Source organism: Triticum dicoccoides, chromosome 3A, assembly GCF_002162155.2.
Source record: "Triticum dicoccoides isolate Atlit2015 ecotype Zavitan chromosome 3A, WEW_v2.0, whole genome shotgun sequence".
Lineage (NCBI taxonomy): Eukaryota > Viridiplantae > Streptophyta > Magnoliopsida > Poales > Poaceae > Triticum > Triticum dicoccoides.
Genome location: NC_041384.1, coordinates 752530790 through 752546354, shown reverse-complemented (window position 1 = coordinate 752546354; position 15565 = coordinate 752530790). Strand labels below are relative to the sequence as shown.

General features: G+C 53.9%; 1 protein-coding gene across 1 annotated transcript in view; it reads left to right on the top strand.

Annotated features, from left to right (window-relative positions):
- The first annotated feature begins 15505 nt into the window (after positions 1 to 15505).
- Positions 15506 to 15565, top strand: part of LOC119270700 (U-box domain-containing protein 4-like) — a 7213-nt gene continuing 7153 nt past the window's right edge. Inside the window, exon 1 of the mRNA XM_037552746.1 lies at positions 15506 to 15555. The gene's annotated coding sequence lies outside the window, so the exon portion shown is untranslated. The remainder of the gene's footprint in view (positions 15556 to 15565) is intronic.

Genomic DNA, 15565 nt, shown 5'->3' with positions numbered 1-15565 from the left:
AAAGAAGATAGTTGGGGAACTTTTAGTTCATAATGGTCCCATGACAGTCTTGTGAGTCGGTCGTCATATCTGACCATGCTTCTACCATGGCCGCTGCAGGAGAAGAGGGTGGAGCGCATGACAGTACACCGAATAGTTCCTTTTCTCTCGATTTCTAATTCCATCAAGTCAGATAATATGATGAGGAGAGAGTACTATAAACTTACATTGCATGGACTGGGTCCACTTTCATCGCCGTTTAGAAAACCTTGTGTTTGCAAAACGTTGATTCGGCTGACATTTGAAGGCTAGTTGGCTAGAGCCTTGTGCAAAAGTGGTTCTACACAAGACCGAGGAGGCGCCACCGTCTCATCTACAACGTTACCGAAAGACAAACAAGGGAAGGGACACACGCGTCGTGGCGGGCCGGTCGACATGTTTTTTTAGCAGCCACGACTTCTCCGGCGGCACGGCGAGGCCAAACTCAGACCAACATCTGCATAGCGAGAACAACCGGCTACACACGTTGTTGTCCTTGGTGCTCGAAGGTTTTTCGTGAGTAGTATTACAACAATGAGCAAACCGAAACCTACGATGGTACAACCAAGGTAGATAGTGAGAGCATCTCCAGCCGTTGCCTCCTCAGGAGGCGCTAAAAATCGCCCCTGAGGCGCACCGGCGAAAACCGCGTGCTGGGGGCGTGATTCCCCCCAGTCGAGGCACCCACGAGTTATTTGAAAATCACAAACTAGGCGCAAATTCATCCAAACTTCGGCGAGTTCATACATATTTAAAATATTTTACAAAAAAGGAAAAAAACGCTACTCTCGCCGCGGCCCGCAGTCGCCCTCGCCGCCCTTGAAACTCTACATGCCGAGGAGCCTGTAGAACTTCCTGTAGTCGCCGCCGCCGTCGTCGTCGCCTCCTCCGTGGCCGCCGTCCCTGCTGCACCCCTCCCCAGGTTGGCGCGGCGGGTTGGACGGTCCGGGGGCGTCCTCGTCCTCGTCGCTGTCGAGGATCACCATGCCGTGCTCGTCCTCGCGGCCACGCTTGCGGGCGGCTATTGTCGTGGTTCCAAGTCTGACAGTAGTGTAGGGGGGTAAGTATGGAGAGGCAAGATCTTAGCTATGGAGAAGTTGTAAGCACGCAAGGTTTACGAGTTCAGGCCCTTCTCGGAGGAAGTAATAGCCCTACGTCTTGGAGCCCGGAGGCGGTCGACTGGATTATGCGTGTGTGAATTACAGGGGTGCGAACCTTTTACACTGAGGAGGGGGTGGCTTATATAGAGTCCGCCAGACCCCTCCGGCCCTCAGTTATGCAGGGTTTTAAGTACATTAAGGTCGGGCATTACTAGTAACGCCCCTAATAAAGTGCTATGATGACCATAAAAGCTATTTAATGACCGACCGTTAGCGTGCGGAGTGACTTTAGGTCTCCTGGCCGTCGGGTGGTTGGATCTTGGTCAAGTGGTTGCTTCTTGGTCGAGTGTCTTCGAGTCCATCGAGTGAAACACCGCCAAGTCGATTGAAATGTGATTTCTTCTGGGGGTGTCCTTGGGTAGGTCAGTTTGGACAGGTCCATGGCCCTACCCTAGGTACATAGCTTCATCATTAGCCCCCGAATGGATCGAGGTTTGAGTGGGAAAGGGTTTGAGCACATCTCCGACTCATTTTTCATGTCGTGAACATACCTTGTTTCGGATCAATGGACCAGAGTGATGACAACAACTTTCTTTCCAGTCGCCTTGACCCATTCTTAGGTTTTGTCGAGTGAGTTCTTATACTTGAAGAGTTCTGAGTGACGGTGTGGAGGAGATCTTCGGTCCGACGAGTTATTCTGCAGCCCGCGGATTTCGTGGGATCCAAATTTCGGGAAGCGCGCAGGACGGGAGAGGCCGCAGTAAACGGATGGGATAGCGCGGAGTCACCTCGATCCCCGCGCCACCTTTTTCGCCACGTATCGCGCGCGCGATCGCCACGAGATTTGGCAGGGCCGTCCGGGCCTACCAGTCAGCCACTCGGAAACAACCTCATATAAGGTGTTGGGCCAGGGCTCTGTTCCGCACGCCACCATTCTCTCTCTGTTTTCTCCCGATTTCTCCGCCACCCTTGCTCCCGTCTCGTCGCCGGATCTCCGCTCGAGCTCGAACTGCCACCATGGGGAAGGATAAGACGGCGGCGTTGGAACGCCTGAAGAAGGCAACCGCGAAGGTGAAGGGCAAGCGGACCAACCGGGGCGGATCCTCGTCGAGGTCCGACCTGCCGGCGGGCTGGATCCAGGGTGACTGGATCCGCTCGGCAATCACGCAGGACGACCTTGACGACCTGGTGGAAGGGGGATTTATCCCCCACAAGTCGGCTCGGCTCCTGGGAGACGAAACTGAGCTGCAGCCCAGAGAGGGTGAGTGCGTCCTCTTAGCAACTCACATAGATCGTGGGTTCTCGCTGCCTCCCCACCCTTTCTTCCGGGCTTTTTTGAACTTCTTTGGGGCTCAGCTCCACTATTTTACTCCGAATACCATAGTCTATCTGGCCGCTTTCGTGTCTATGTGCGAAAACTTCTTGGGTTGTCGACCGCACTGGGGGCTCTTCAAACATATCTTCACTTGTCGTTCCCAGTCGGTCAAAAAGACCAAGTCGAGTGACGAGAGGACTCGGTTGATCCAGATGTGCGGTGGTCTGGGGATCCAGATGAGGAGCAAAAGTACCTTCCCAGCGATGATCCTTCCTAACTCGGTCCGGGGCTGGCAGTCGACTTGGTTTTACTGCAAGGATCAGCCGACCCCTGGCTAGTCGACTGGGCATCCTCCTTTCTCCTTGGCTCGAGTGGAGAAGCCTGCTCCCCTAAAGATAGTTCCAGAAGAGAAGGCGCAGGTCAAGGAGCTGGTCGAACAGGTTGTCCAGCTCGTCCGCGACGGAGTGACCGGGATGGATCTGCTGGAGGTCTTTCTCGGTCGACGCATCCAACCCCTTCAGGCGCGCGATCATCCGATGTGGATGTATTCTTGGAGAGGTCAGTGAGGATCCACCCGGAGGAGGTCAGTGAGGATACCTTGGAGAGCTGGTTGAGAGGAATCACTGGCAACAAAGACAACCCTCGGGGATCCAGGAGGGTGATTCCATTCGACAACTCGCGTCAGCCGGAGCAGGTATGTTTCTGTAAGTAACTTTCCGACTCTCCATGTGATTTCCCGTTTGCGGTCGACTGAATGTCTTTTGATTGTTATTTTTTTAGGCCCTCATTGAAATGTACTCGATGCCCAATGGAGAGCAAGGGCAAGACTTGGAAGGCGAGGCGAGCGGCGGTGACAGCGGCGAGTGGACTTCTGATGGTGAAGAGGATGGAGAAAGCGAAGACTCAAGCGATGAAGAAGAAGTTGAGTCGCCTCCTCGCAGGGAGAGGCGATCCAAACTTGCCCAAGAACGACCGAGCATCCATGAAAAGGCGACTGCTCAAGCTGGTCAATCTTCGAAGCGTCCTCGGATCTCTTCACCAACCCCGACCGAGAAAGCGCCCAAGCACCCCAAAGTTGCGGAGCCAAAAATCCGGAAGGCGTTGCCGAAGATTAAGATTGACATCCCCGTCGCTTCTGCGTAAGTGTCTTCCTCTGTATACACTCAACGCTCAACACCGTTTGTTTTTCTTGTTTTAACTGGACGAACTTTGGAATCGTCAGCGCTGCCACTTCCGGGACCTCAGCTTACAGGGACGATGATGAGGTGATGGAGGATGCGGTCACTTCTAATCTGGGTATGATTTCTGCCATACTGTCTTTGTTTAGTCGATTCAACTACAATGTGCATCATTGGGTGACGTGATTTTGACAATTGAACTTTGCACAGCTCCCAACATTATTGACCTCCCCGATGATGATGAAGTGCCCGAGAGGTCTTTGACGAGGAAGAATAGGCAAGCTCCTGCAAGCGAGGCGCTACAGTCGACGTCGAGGGCAGAACCAGTCGTTCAGGACACCGGCGACGCCAATTGGGGTTCTGTTACCTTTGCCGTGCCACTGTCGAGTGCCTTGCCTTCTTCATCGACTACTCAGGCCCCTGTCGACCCACCTTCAGTTTTTGCGACCCATCATGTCCCAGAAGACGAAGTGAATGCTTCCAGGGAAGCTATACGCCAGGCGGGCGTCATGATGGAGAAGATGAAGATGGTGCGGGACGCCAGTCAGGCTGCCTACGACGCCAGCTCGGCTCTCCAAAGCAATGTTCAGGTTAGTTGGTCACCGCTTGTTCTGTTAGGATATGATATCTGAAGACTCTTTCCGAAAATCTTTGCATCTGTACACCCACTGGGTGCGTCGATTGAAAATTTTGAACCGGTGCGGGCACGCTGAGTGCACCCACTGGGTGTAGTCCCCGAGACTACGGTGGACTGCTGGCAGTCGACTGTAGTCGTTGTATTTTTTCGAATGAATAAACCAAACTAGTGGTTTGTCTCTTCCACTCGGTCTGGTTGAGTGGGATCAGAACCGGTGGGGGCACGTAAAGTGCACCCACTGGGTGTAGTCCCCGAGACTACGGTGGACTGCTGGCAGTCGACTGTAGTCTGAGTTCTACTTTCTCTTTTTTTACTTCCTGGACTCGACTTCGGCGGGTCGGTCGAGTGGGATCAGAACCGGTGGGGGCACGCAAAGTGCACCCACTGGGTGTAGTCCCCGAGACTATGGTGGACTGCGGGCAGTCGACCGTGGTCTTAGTATTTATTGCCTTTGTTGTTTTTCGCTGTAAAATAACTTCTCCTCTTTGATTGCAGAAATCTTGTGATCTGGGAGCTTGCTTTGCTGATTTGGAGAAACAGCAGATCCAATTGAACCTTGACTTGGAGCTGGCCAAGACAGAGCTGCAAAAGGCTAAGGATGGTGCCAATGGTAAGATGAGTTTGTCGACTGGTTTGCCTTGGGCTTGAGTACCTTTCTGCTCTTTCTGAATCAAGCACCATTTCTTTGCAGAAAATCTGAGAGAAGCTCTGGCAAAGAAGGACCAGGATCTGGTTGCTGCCCGAAAGGAAGCTGACGACAGAGTCGCTCTGGCCGAACAGAAGCTGGCTTCGGTCGGCCAGTTGGAAGAAGAGAATACTAGGCTAAAGTCTGCTCTGAATGACTCCAACAAGGAGTGCTCGCGCTGGAAGAAGGCGAATCTCGTTCAGGGTGAGAAAATGGAAAGCATTGCTCGCAGGAGGGATGATCTAGAGAGCTATCTGAGAAGTCTTGCCAAGAAGTTGTTCATCAAGCTTGAAGGTGCACATTCTGTTCCGACTGATTTTTTTATGTCGACTCAGTGTACAAAAATTGACTTATCCTTGGATCGTGAATGCAGAGTTTTGCCAGAACTTTGAAGAGGAGACTGGGCGGATCGAACCAGGTTTGGATCCAATCAACTCTCCCGTGAAAGATGAAACTGCCATGAATCTGCTCCGACTGGAATCTCGCATCAACGGTGCCGTGGACTACTTGGCTCGACTGAAGGTCACCATGTCACGGATCGACCCGGCACTTTGGCCAAAGGCCATACTCCAAAACGATCTTGAGTCTCTGATGACTCGACTTAACGGAATCCCTGACCGAGTGCAGGAGTGGAAGAAGTCTTCTGCTTGGTGTGGCGCTGATGTGGCCATGTCTTTGGTTCGTGTCCACTACAAGGAGGTGCGACAAGATAAGCTGGCCGCAATCAAGGTCACCAACACCCAAAAGCACGACTTCCGAACTTTTATGGAGACTTTCATTGCTGCCGCCACTCGGATTGCCGATGGCGTCGACCTGGACGAGTTCGTCGAGCCTGCCAGCCCTCCTCCTGCGGAGTGAACAAACTTTTATGCCCCACCTTAAATTTGCCTCAGAATGCCGAGTGGTTTTTGTAACCGTTAAACTCTTTCGGGCTGAATGCCTGAGCACTTTGACCTGTGGTCTGGACCCTTTAGGATTTATCTGAACTCGGTTTATCGTTGAATATCTTTATGAATCCCCCGTCGAGTGGAAATAGTTCTTCTTTCGAGACAACTTTTTTGTACTTGTGGCGCGGCTCCGAAGGGGAAGGTAGCAGTCGACCTGCACCTCATTACTGCAGAGCAAGATGGAGTGCATGTTGTATTTGTGGCGAAGCTCTCCAAGGAGGAGGTGGTCGTCGATCTATAGCTTGTTACTGCAGAGCGGGATGTGTTTCGTACTTAGGCGAGTACCCGGCCGCAGCTAAGTCTTCAAACGAGAAAACTTAGGCAAGTACCGGACTGCAGCTAAGCCCCCGAGTGGGAGGACTGCTCTTTACTTGGTAGGATTTTTCAAACTTAGGCGAGTGCCTGACTGCAGCTAAGTCCTCAAGCGAGAGATCTTAGGTGAGTATTGGACTGCAGCTAAGCCTCCGAGTGGGAGGCTGCTCTCCACTCGGTAGGATTTTTTGTTTTTCAAACTTAGGCGAGTGCCTGACTGCAGCTGAGTCCTCAAAAGAGAGAACTTAGGCGAGTACTAGACTGCAGTTAAGCCCCCGAGTGGGAGGGCTGCTCTCCACTCGGTAGGATTTTTTTGTTTTTCAAACTTAGGCGAGTGCCTGACTGCAGCTGAGTCCTCAAGAGAGAGAACTTAGGCGAGTACTGGACTGCAACTAAGCCCCCGAGTGGGAGGGATGCTCTCCACTCGGTAGGATTTTTTCAAAGTTAGGCGAGTGCCTGACTGCAGCTAAGTCCAGAGAGAGAACTTAGGCGAGTATTGGACTGCAGCTAAGCCCTCGAGTGGGAGGGCTGCTCTCCACTCGGTAGGATTTTTTCAAACTTAGGCGAGTGCCTGACTGCAGCTAAGTCCTTAAGCGAGAGAACTTAGGCGAGTACTGGACTGCAGCTAAGCCTCTGAGTGAGAGGGCTGCTCTCCACTCGGTAGGATTTTTTTTCAAACTTAGGCGAAGCGGATTCGCAGCTAAGACTCCGAGTGGGAGGCTGGCTCGCCACTCAGTAGAAAAACATTTTTATAAACTTAGGTGAAGCGGATTCGCAGCTAAGCCACCCACTGGGGGATTTCTTACGTAAACAAAAACAATAATAATCACTGGGAAAATTATAATGCTCTTGTCTTTGATAAATAAACTACATGAGTTTTTTTTCTTATTACATCTTATCTGAATGATAACTCAAGTATAAAAGGGTCGGAGTAGCTCCGCATTCCAGGCTCCTGCCTCATCAATCTGGCGATCGACATTGTAGAGGTGGTATGCTCCATTGTGGAGGACTCTGGTGACTATGAAGGGGCCTTCCCAAGTAGGAGCGAGCTTGTGTGGTTTCTACTGATCCACTCAGAGGACTAAGTCTCCTTCTTGGAAGGCTCGGCTCTTCACGTTTCTGGCATGGAATCGACGCAAGTCTTGCTGATAGATGGTCGATCGAATCAAGGCCATTTCTCTTTCTTCTTCTAGGAGGTCGACTGCGTCCTGCCAGGCTTGTTCTGCTTCATCTTCAGAGTAGAGCTCGACTCGGGGAGCGTTGTGAAGCAGGTCACTCGGTAAGACTGCCTCGGCTCCGTAGACCAGAAAGAATGGGGCTCTTCCGGTCGATCGATTCGGGGTTGTTCTTAATCCCCAAAGGACTGATGGAAGCTCGTCGACCCATGCACCTGCTGCGTGCTTGAGATCACGCATCAATCGGGGTTTCAGTCCTTTGAGAATCAGGCCGTTCGCCATTTCTGCTTGCCCATTCGACTGGGGGTGAGCGACCGAAGCATAGTCGACTCGAGTGCCCTGAGAGGCGCAAAAGGCCCTGAATTTGTCGGAATCGAAGTTTGACCCGTTGTCGGTGATGATGTTGTGTGGAACTCCATATCTGAATATCAACTCTCTGATGAAACTGATAGCGGTGCAAGCATCAAGATTCTTGATAGGCTTGGCTTCAATCCATTTGGTGAACTTGTCGACTGCTACCAGCACATGAGTGAAGTCGCTCCTGCCTGTTCTCAGTGGTCCAACCATGTCCAACCCCCAAACAGCGAAGGGCCAGACGAGTGGAATGGTTTTCAGGGATGACGGGGCTTGTGAGGCATATTGGAGTAATACTGACATCCTTCACATTTGTCGACTATCTCTTTTGCCATCTCATTGGCTCTTGGCCAGTAGAACCCCGCTCGGTATGCTTTAGCCACAATGGTCCGAGAGGACGCATGATGACCACAGGTCCCCGAGTGGATATCGTTAAGGATCATCTGACCTTCTTCTGGTGTGATACACTTCTGGCCGACCCCACTCGCGCTTTCTCTATATAACTGTCCCTTTATGACTGTAAAGGCCTTGGATCGATGGACGATATATCGAGCCTCTTCTTCGTCTTCTGAGAGTTCTTTCCTTAGGATGTACGCAATGTACGGTTCTGTCCAGACGGGAGTGATAACCAAGACTTCCATGATCAGGTCGACCACAGCTGGAACTTCAACTCCAGTCAGATCCGTGGCGCTTTTTGGCTGCGGGGCCTCTTCAGTGAAGGGATCCTCCTGGACTGATGGTGTGTGGATGTGTTCCAAAAACACATTGCTGGGAATGGCTTCTCTTTTGGAACCTATTTTTGCCAGATCATCAGCTGCTTGATTTTTCAGTCGGGGTATGTGATGAAGCTCTAACCCCTCGAATTTCTTCTCCAGCTTTCTCACTGCATTGCAATAACCAGTCATGGCTGGACTTCTGACGTCCCATTCCTTCATCACTTGATTAACCACCAAATCTGAGTCGCCATAGACCATGAGGCGACGGACGCCGAGTGAAATGGCCATGCGCAACCCATATAAAAGTGCTTCGTATTCTGCCTCGTTGTTAGAGGAATCGAAGTGGACTTGAAGAACATATCTGAGTTTATCTCCTCTGGGGGAGACCAACACCACTCCGGCGCCGGAACCATTTAGCATCTTGGAACCGTCGAAGAACATGGTCCAATGCTCCGAGTGAACCTGAGTCAGCAGTTGTTGTTCAATCCACTCGGCGACGAAATCCGCGATTGCCTGGGACTTGATAGCTTTCTTTGCCTCAAACTTGATATCTAGAGGAAGGAGTTCAATCGCCCATTTTGCCACTCGACCAGTTGCGTCCCTGTTATGCAAGATCTCTGACAATGGAGCGTCGCTAACGACTGTAATGGAATGATCAGAGAAGTAGTGGGCAACTTTCTTTGTGGTCATATAAATCCCATATACGAGCTTCTGATAATGAGGATATCTTTGCTTCGATGGGGTCAAGACTTCAGAAATATAATACACTGGGCGCTGAACTTTGAAGGTTTTCTCTTCTTCTTCCCGCTCGACCGTAAGTACCGTACTAACGACTTGTCCTGTGGCTGCAATGTAAAGCAACAAAGGCTCCTTGCTGATTGGGGCAGCAAGCACCGGCTGGGTGGAGAGCAGAGCTTTGAGCTCTGCGAACGCTGCGTCAGCTTCAGGAGTCCACTCGAACTTGTCAGACTTCTTCATCAATCGGTAAAGAGGCAATGCCTTTTCACCGAGACGAGATATGAATCGACTTAGGGCGGCCAAGCAACCAGTAAGCTTCTGAACATCGTGCACTCGCACATGACTTTTCATTCGGAGTATAGTACCGACTTTTTCTGGATTGGCGTCGATTCCCCGTTCGGAAACGAGAAAACCGAGTAACTTTCCGCTAGGAACCCCGAATGTGCATTTTGATGGATTAAGCTTGATATCAAACCTTCTGAGGTTGGCAAAGGTTTCAGCAAGGTCAGTCAGCAGGTCGGAACCCTTCCTTGACTTAACCACAATATCATCCATGTACGCCTCCACATTCCGACTGATTTGGGTGAGCAAACACTTCTGAATCATCCTCATGAATGTGGCTCCGGCATTCTTGAGGCCGAATGGCATGGTAACATAACAGAAGCACCCGAATGAAGTGATGAAAGCTGTTTTGATCTCATCAGGTCCATACAGACGGATCTGATGGTACCCGGAATAGGCGTCTAAAAAAGACAGTCGCTCACATCCCGCAGTCGAGTCGACTATCTGGTCGATGCGGGGGAGAGGAAAATGATCTTTCGGGCAGGCCTGATTGATATGTTTAAAGTCAATGCACATGCGAAGTGACTTGTCCTTCTTGGGGACCATGACAACATTGGCGAGCCACTCGGAGTGGTAGATTTCTCGGATGAACTCCGCCGCTAAGAGCCGAGCCACCTCTTCACCAGTGGCCTTTCTCTTCTGGACGGCGGACCGTCGGAGATGTTCCTTGACAGATTTTACTTTTGAGTCGACTCTTAGGTGGTGCTCAGCCAGCTCCCTGGGAACACCTGGCATGTCAGAGGGCTTCCATGCAAAAATGTCCCAGTTCTCACAGAGGAACTAGATGAGCGCTTCTTCCTATTTGGAGTCGAGTGTTGTCGAGATATGAGTTGGAGCAGCGCTGGGGTCGGTCGGGTGGATGTGAGCTGTCTTCGTATCGCCAGTCGACTGAAAAGCTGACTCTGTAGCGGGCTTCTTGGCTCGCAACAAATCACTCGGGTCTGCAGTCTTCTGGTATTCCTGCAACTCCACCACTGTCATCTGAGCATCAGCGATCTTCGAACCTTTCTGAAAACATTCTTCCGCTTTCTTCCGATTGCCCGTAATAGCGGTCACACCTTTGGGGCCAGGCATCTTCAATTTGAGGTACACGTAACATGGTCGGGCCATGAAGCGTGCATAAGCCGGCCTCCCCAAAATAGCGTGGTAGGCACTCTGGAAGTCTACAACTTCGAATGTCAACTTTTCTTTGCGGTAATTTTTGGAATCACCGAAAACCACATTAAGAGCAATCTGGCCGAGTGATTCAGCCTTCTTCCCAGGAATGACTCCATGGAAACTCATGTTGCTGGCACTGAGTCTGGACATCGGAATGCCCATCCCTTTCAACGTCTCAGCATACAATATGTTCAAACCACTTCCACCGTCCATTAGGACTTTGGTCAGTCGAGTGCCTTCAACAACTGGGTCGACCACCAAAGCTTGCCTCCCAGGGGTGGCGATGTGCGTTGGGTGGTCGGACCGGTCGAATGTTATGGCAGTCTGAGACCATTTTAGGTAACTAGGTGTCGCCGGAGCGACCATATTCACCTCTCGGTTAATAATTTTTAGTCGACTTTTGCTTTCAATATCGGCAAAAATCATCAGAGTGGAATTGACCTGAGGGTATCCGTCGTCACTGTCTTCTTTGTCCTGGACCTTGTCCGACTCCTTTTCCTTACCTTTGGGCTGCTTGCCTTGGAACTGCTGGATCAAGAGTCGACACTGTCGAGTGGTATGTTTCGGGTAAATGAAATTACCCTCTTCATCTTTCTTTGTGTGGACGAGACATGTAAGTCCAACACATCATTTCCGTCCTGGTCTTTAAGCTTTTTGGGGTTCCAAGGTCCTTTAGGTTTCCCTTTAAACTTTCCTTGGGTTAAAGCCAAGGCTTCCCCGGGAGCCACTGGCTCGGCTTTCCGCTTCTGTTTCCGATTGGAAATTCCTCCGGTTTCTTGGGCGACTGACTTGAGCTTGCCACTCCTGAGTCGATCCTCATCTTCACCATTAGCGTACTTGGTGGTAATCTCCATCATCCGATTCAGGGACATATCTCCGGTTCGACCAAATTTCAAATTCAGTTCTCTGTACTTGACGCCTTCCTTGAAGGCACAAACTGCTTGGTGGTCAGGCACATTCTCCATCGAGTGATGTAACGTGATCCACCTCTGGATGTAATCCCTCAAAGTTTCATTCGGCTTCTGCACGCAAGACCGCAGTTTCGTTAGCCCTGCCGGTCGCTTGCATGTGCCTTCAAATGTGGTGACGAACACTCGTGAGAGATCTTCCCAAGTGTAAATGCTGCTAGGTGCTAACTGGTTCAGCCACGCTCTGGCCGAGCCCTCCAACATGAGAGGCAGGTGCTTCATGGCCACTTCATCATTGCCGCCGCCAATCTGGACGGCCACTCGGTAGTCCTCAAGCCAAGTATCGGGCTTGGACTCGCCAGTGAACTTACTGACTCCAGTCGCCAACCTGAAGTTGGAAGGAATCACAGCGGCCCTGATGGCTCTACTAAAGCACTCTGGCCCCGAAACATGTACTCTGCTGCTGGTAGGTGCATCTCTGTCGTGACCTTCTCGGTGAGCCCTGTTCCTGTCGACCAAACCTTAGACGAGAATGGATCTCGCATCAAAGCCTGGCCCTCTGGGGTCGACTGGAATCCTTCGCCCACCACCATGAGGGCGCCTGTCATCCTGCTGGCGAGGCACATACGACCCGCTCCTCGGGGGAGGTGTGGTCACGCCGGTCTCCACGTCCCTCACGCCTCGGGGGCAATCTCGGGCTGTGAGCCGACTGGACTGTGTCCGCGGCAACGGATCTGCTGTGAATCCTGTTCCGCGACTGAGAAACAGCGGAATTCTGGTCTCCTGCTGCCCGGAGTAACGCTCTGATCTGCAGCAAGGCTCTGCCAGCCTCCGACTGGGAAGGCTGAATCGACTCCGCTATACGGGCTACAGCTGCTAAATTCTGAATCGGAGTTCGATATACCTGCGGGGGCGGGAAGAGCTGACGTCGACTGGATTCGAAAACCCGTTGTCGCGCACGCTCGTCGAGTGCTCGCTGGAGGTTCTCCAGTCGAGTGCGCTCGGCCAAGTTTGCTAGGCGTGCATCTTCCAAGGCGCGAGTCTCGGGGGTTTCTCCAACGATAGGAGTGTGCAGTGCATCCACGTTCTGGCGGCGAAGTTCTTCTCTCTGCAGCGACGTGAGGGGCTCGGGAAGATACTCCCCATGGGGACGCAACGGGTCGCCTCCACCCGCGCCTCCGTCGATGCGGGGAAAACCGAGAGGACTGGGCGGTCCATCGACCATCAGAACCTCCACCGCCGGATCGCTGCTGTCGCACTCGGATGCGATCCCTGCGGAGCCAGTCGACAGGTAGAACAAGCCGTAGAGGGATTCATCGGGCTCGATTGCCGCGACTTGCGGGGTGGCCGAGTGACGTGCCACCGCGTGTCTCACCCATCGCTGAAGTCTCGACCAACCGGAGCGCTTGCGCCGGTGGGAAACGGGGAGGGAGGACAACACAGGAGCCGACCGGTAGGGGGTCGACGGTTGCCGCAGGAGAACGCCGTGGACGCACACGCTAAAGTGCGTTGCCCCACGAATAGGGAGTGCGTCCACGTCGAGCGGAGCCTCTTGGAGCCAAGCAGAGTCGTCGACGATGAGCGTGAGCGCACCGAGACGGATCTCGCGGCCCTCCACCAAAACTCCACCGAAAACCATGATGATTCGGGTCGGAAAAGGTCGCAACTCCTCCAACAAACGCTAAAACACCGGCCCCAAGGTGGGCGCCAGTTGTGGTGGTTCCAAGTCTGACAGTAGTGTAGGGGGGAAAGTATGGAGAGGCAAGATCTTAGCTATGGAGAAGTTGTAAGCACGCAAGGTTTACGAGTTCAGGCCCTTCTCGGAGGAAGTAATAGCCCTACGTCTCGGAGCCCGGAGGTGGTCGACTGGATTATGCGTGTATGAATTACAGGGGTGCGAATCCTTTACACTGAGGAGGGAGGGTGGCTTATATAGAGTCCGCCAGACCCCTCCGGCCCTCAGTTATGCAGGGTTTTAAGTACATTAAGGTCGGGCGTTACTGGTAATGCCCCTAATAAAGTGCTATGATGACCATAAAAGCTACTTAATGACCGACCGTTAGCGTGCAGAGTGACTTTAGGTCTCCTGGCCGTCGGGTGCTTGGATCTTGGTCGAGTGGTTGCTTCTTGGTCGAGTGTCTTCGAGTCCGTCGAGTGAAACACCGCCAAGTCGATTGAAATGTGATTTCTTCTGGAGGTGTCCTTGGGTAGGTCAGTTTGGATAGGTCCATGGCCCTACCCTAGGTACATAGCTTCATCAGCTATCTCCTCCAGGGCTTGGCGCTGCCGGACCATCTCGTCGCGGAGGTAGTCGTCCCGCGCCCACTTTAGGGCCTCCTCGTCGGAGAAGCCGCGCCGGACTATGGCCTCGTACTCCGCGGGGAGGCCGGGCTCCGCCTTCGGCTTGACGATGACGAGGCGGCCAGAGGTGGGGAAGGAGTCGGCGATGCGGACGCCGGAGCGGCAGGTGCGGTGGCTGACCGGCATGTCCTGGGGCTCCGGCTTGACGGGGAGGAGCTCCGGCTTGACGGGGCGGAGGCAGGGAGAGGTCGAGCGACCGGACGAGGAGGAGGACGCCCTCGGGTCCATGCGCCTCGGCGTCCATGAGCTCCCATGCCGGCGGGAGAAGGACGGGGGAGAGGGGTACTCCAGCCTGGGTGTGTTGCCGCCCTTGATGTACCCGAGGACGGCCTCCAGCGTGCGGTCGGGCACGCCCCACCATCGGTGGCGGCCTTCAGAGTTGAGCCTCCCTAAGGGCACGACGCCGTTGGTGGCCTCGAGCTGCTCGGCGTGGAGGCGGCGGAAGTAGGGCTCCCATAGCGGGCTGTCGGGGACGTACCATGGGCCTTCCCTCGCCGCCTGAGGCAGAGAGGCGTGGATACGCGCGATCTCCGCACGCCGCGCCGCTCCCGTGGGCGGTGGTGGCACCGGGACCCTGCCGGCGCTGATCCTCCACGCCCCGGGCACCCGCATATCCGGCGGGACCGGGTACTCGGCCTCGTAGAGGAGCCGAGTTTCGTTCTCGTGGAGGTGGCGGCGGCCGAAGCCGTTCGCCGCCGCGCCGTCGCCTGGGAAGCGCTCGGCCATGGTTGAAGTGGAACGACGAGAGGAGAGGGAGGGACGGGGGAGGAACGGGGCGTCGGCGGTGGAGAGTCTGTGCGTCACCGACGCACTGGGGGACGACTTATATAGGCCGAGGCGCCGCGCGTACGCGTGGCGGGCGAGGGACGCGCGTCGTCCAGTTTTCACTACGCCACCCGTGAGGCATCAATGGAGGAGCCTGTTCGGTGTGGCAGCTTGGGCATTGATTCGCCGCGGGAACCGAGGCGATGAGGACGACAAAGCGGCGAGAAGATCTGAGTCGCTGCCAAGGAGGGCCCGCCGACTTTCGCGCCAAAAACGATTCGGCCGGCACCCCCCAGCACGCCGGGTTCGGCCTGGGTCCGCCGGCGCCAATTTCAGCCCGAGTCGGCGAAAATTGAGCCTTTGGGGACGCGACTGGACCGATTTTTGGCACCGGCGGCCGAAAAATCGTCTGGCAGGCCTCGTTGGGGGCGCGGCTGAAGATGCATTTTCTCTTATAAGATTGTAAGAGGAGGAAGAAGAAGAAGAAGCAGCACAAGATCATAGAAAAGGAAAGGAAAGGAGAAGAAACTCCAGGTGGACCGGAGGGAAGGAGGAAAAAATAAGATGTGGGACGGACGAGGTCCACGGCTGAAACGGTCAAAGAGCGTGCGATTTCGCGTCCACACCCCCCAAACCTCCACCATCTTCTCCCCAGCACCATTCCTCTCCTCTTCCTCCTTCCTCCCTCCCTCCCTCCCGCTGCTGTGCTGACCCACCAACCCGCCGCAGACCAGACCAACGCGGCCGCCCCAAATCTCCCCCCTCTCCGCCGCCCGCCGGACCCCGCCGCCGACGCCTCAACCCCGCCCCCAACCGCCCCCGACTCTCCCCCGCGAGATCCGCCGCCGCCGTCTCG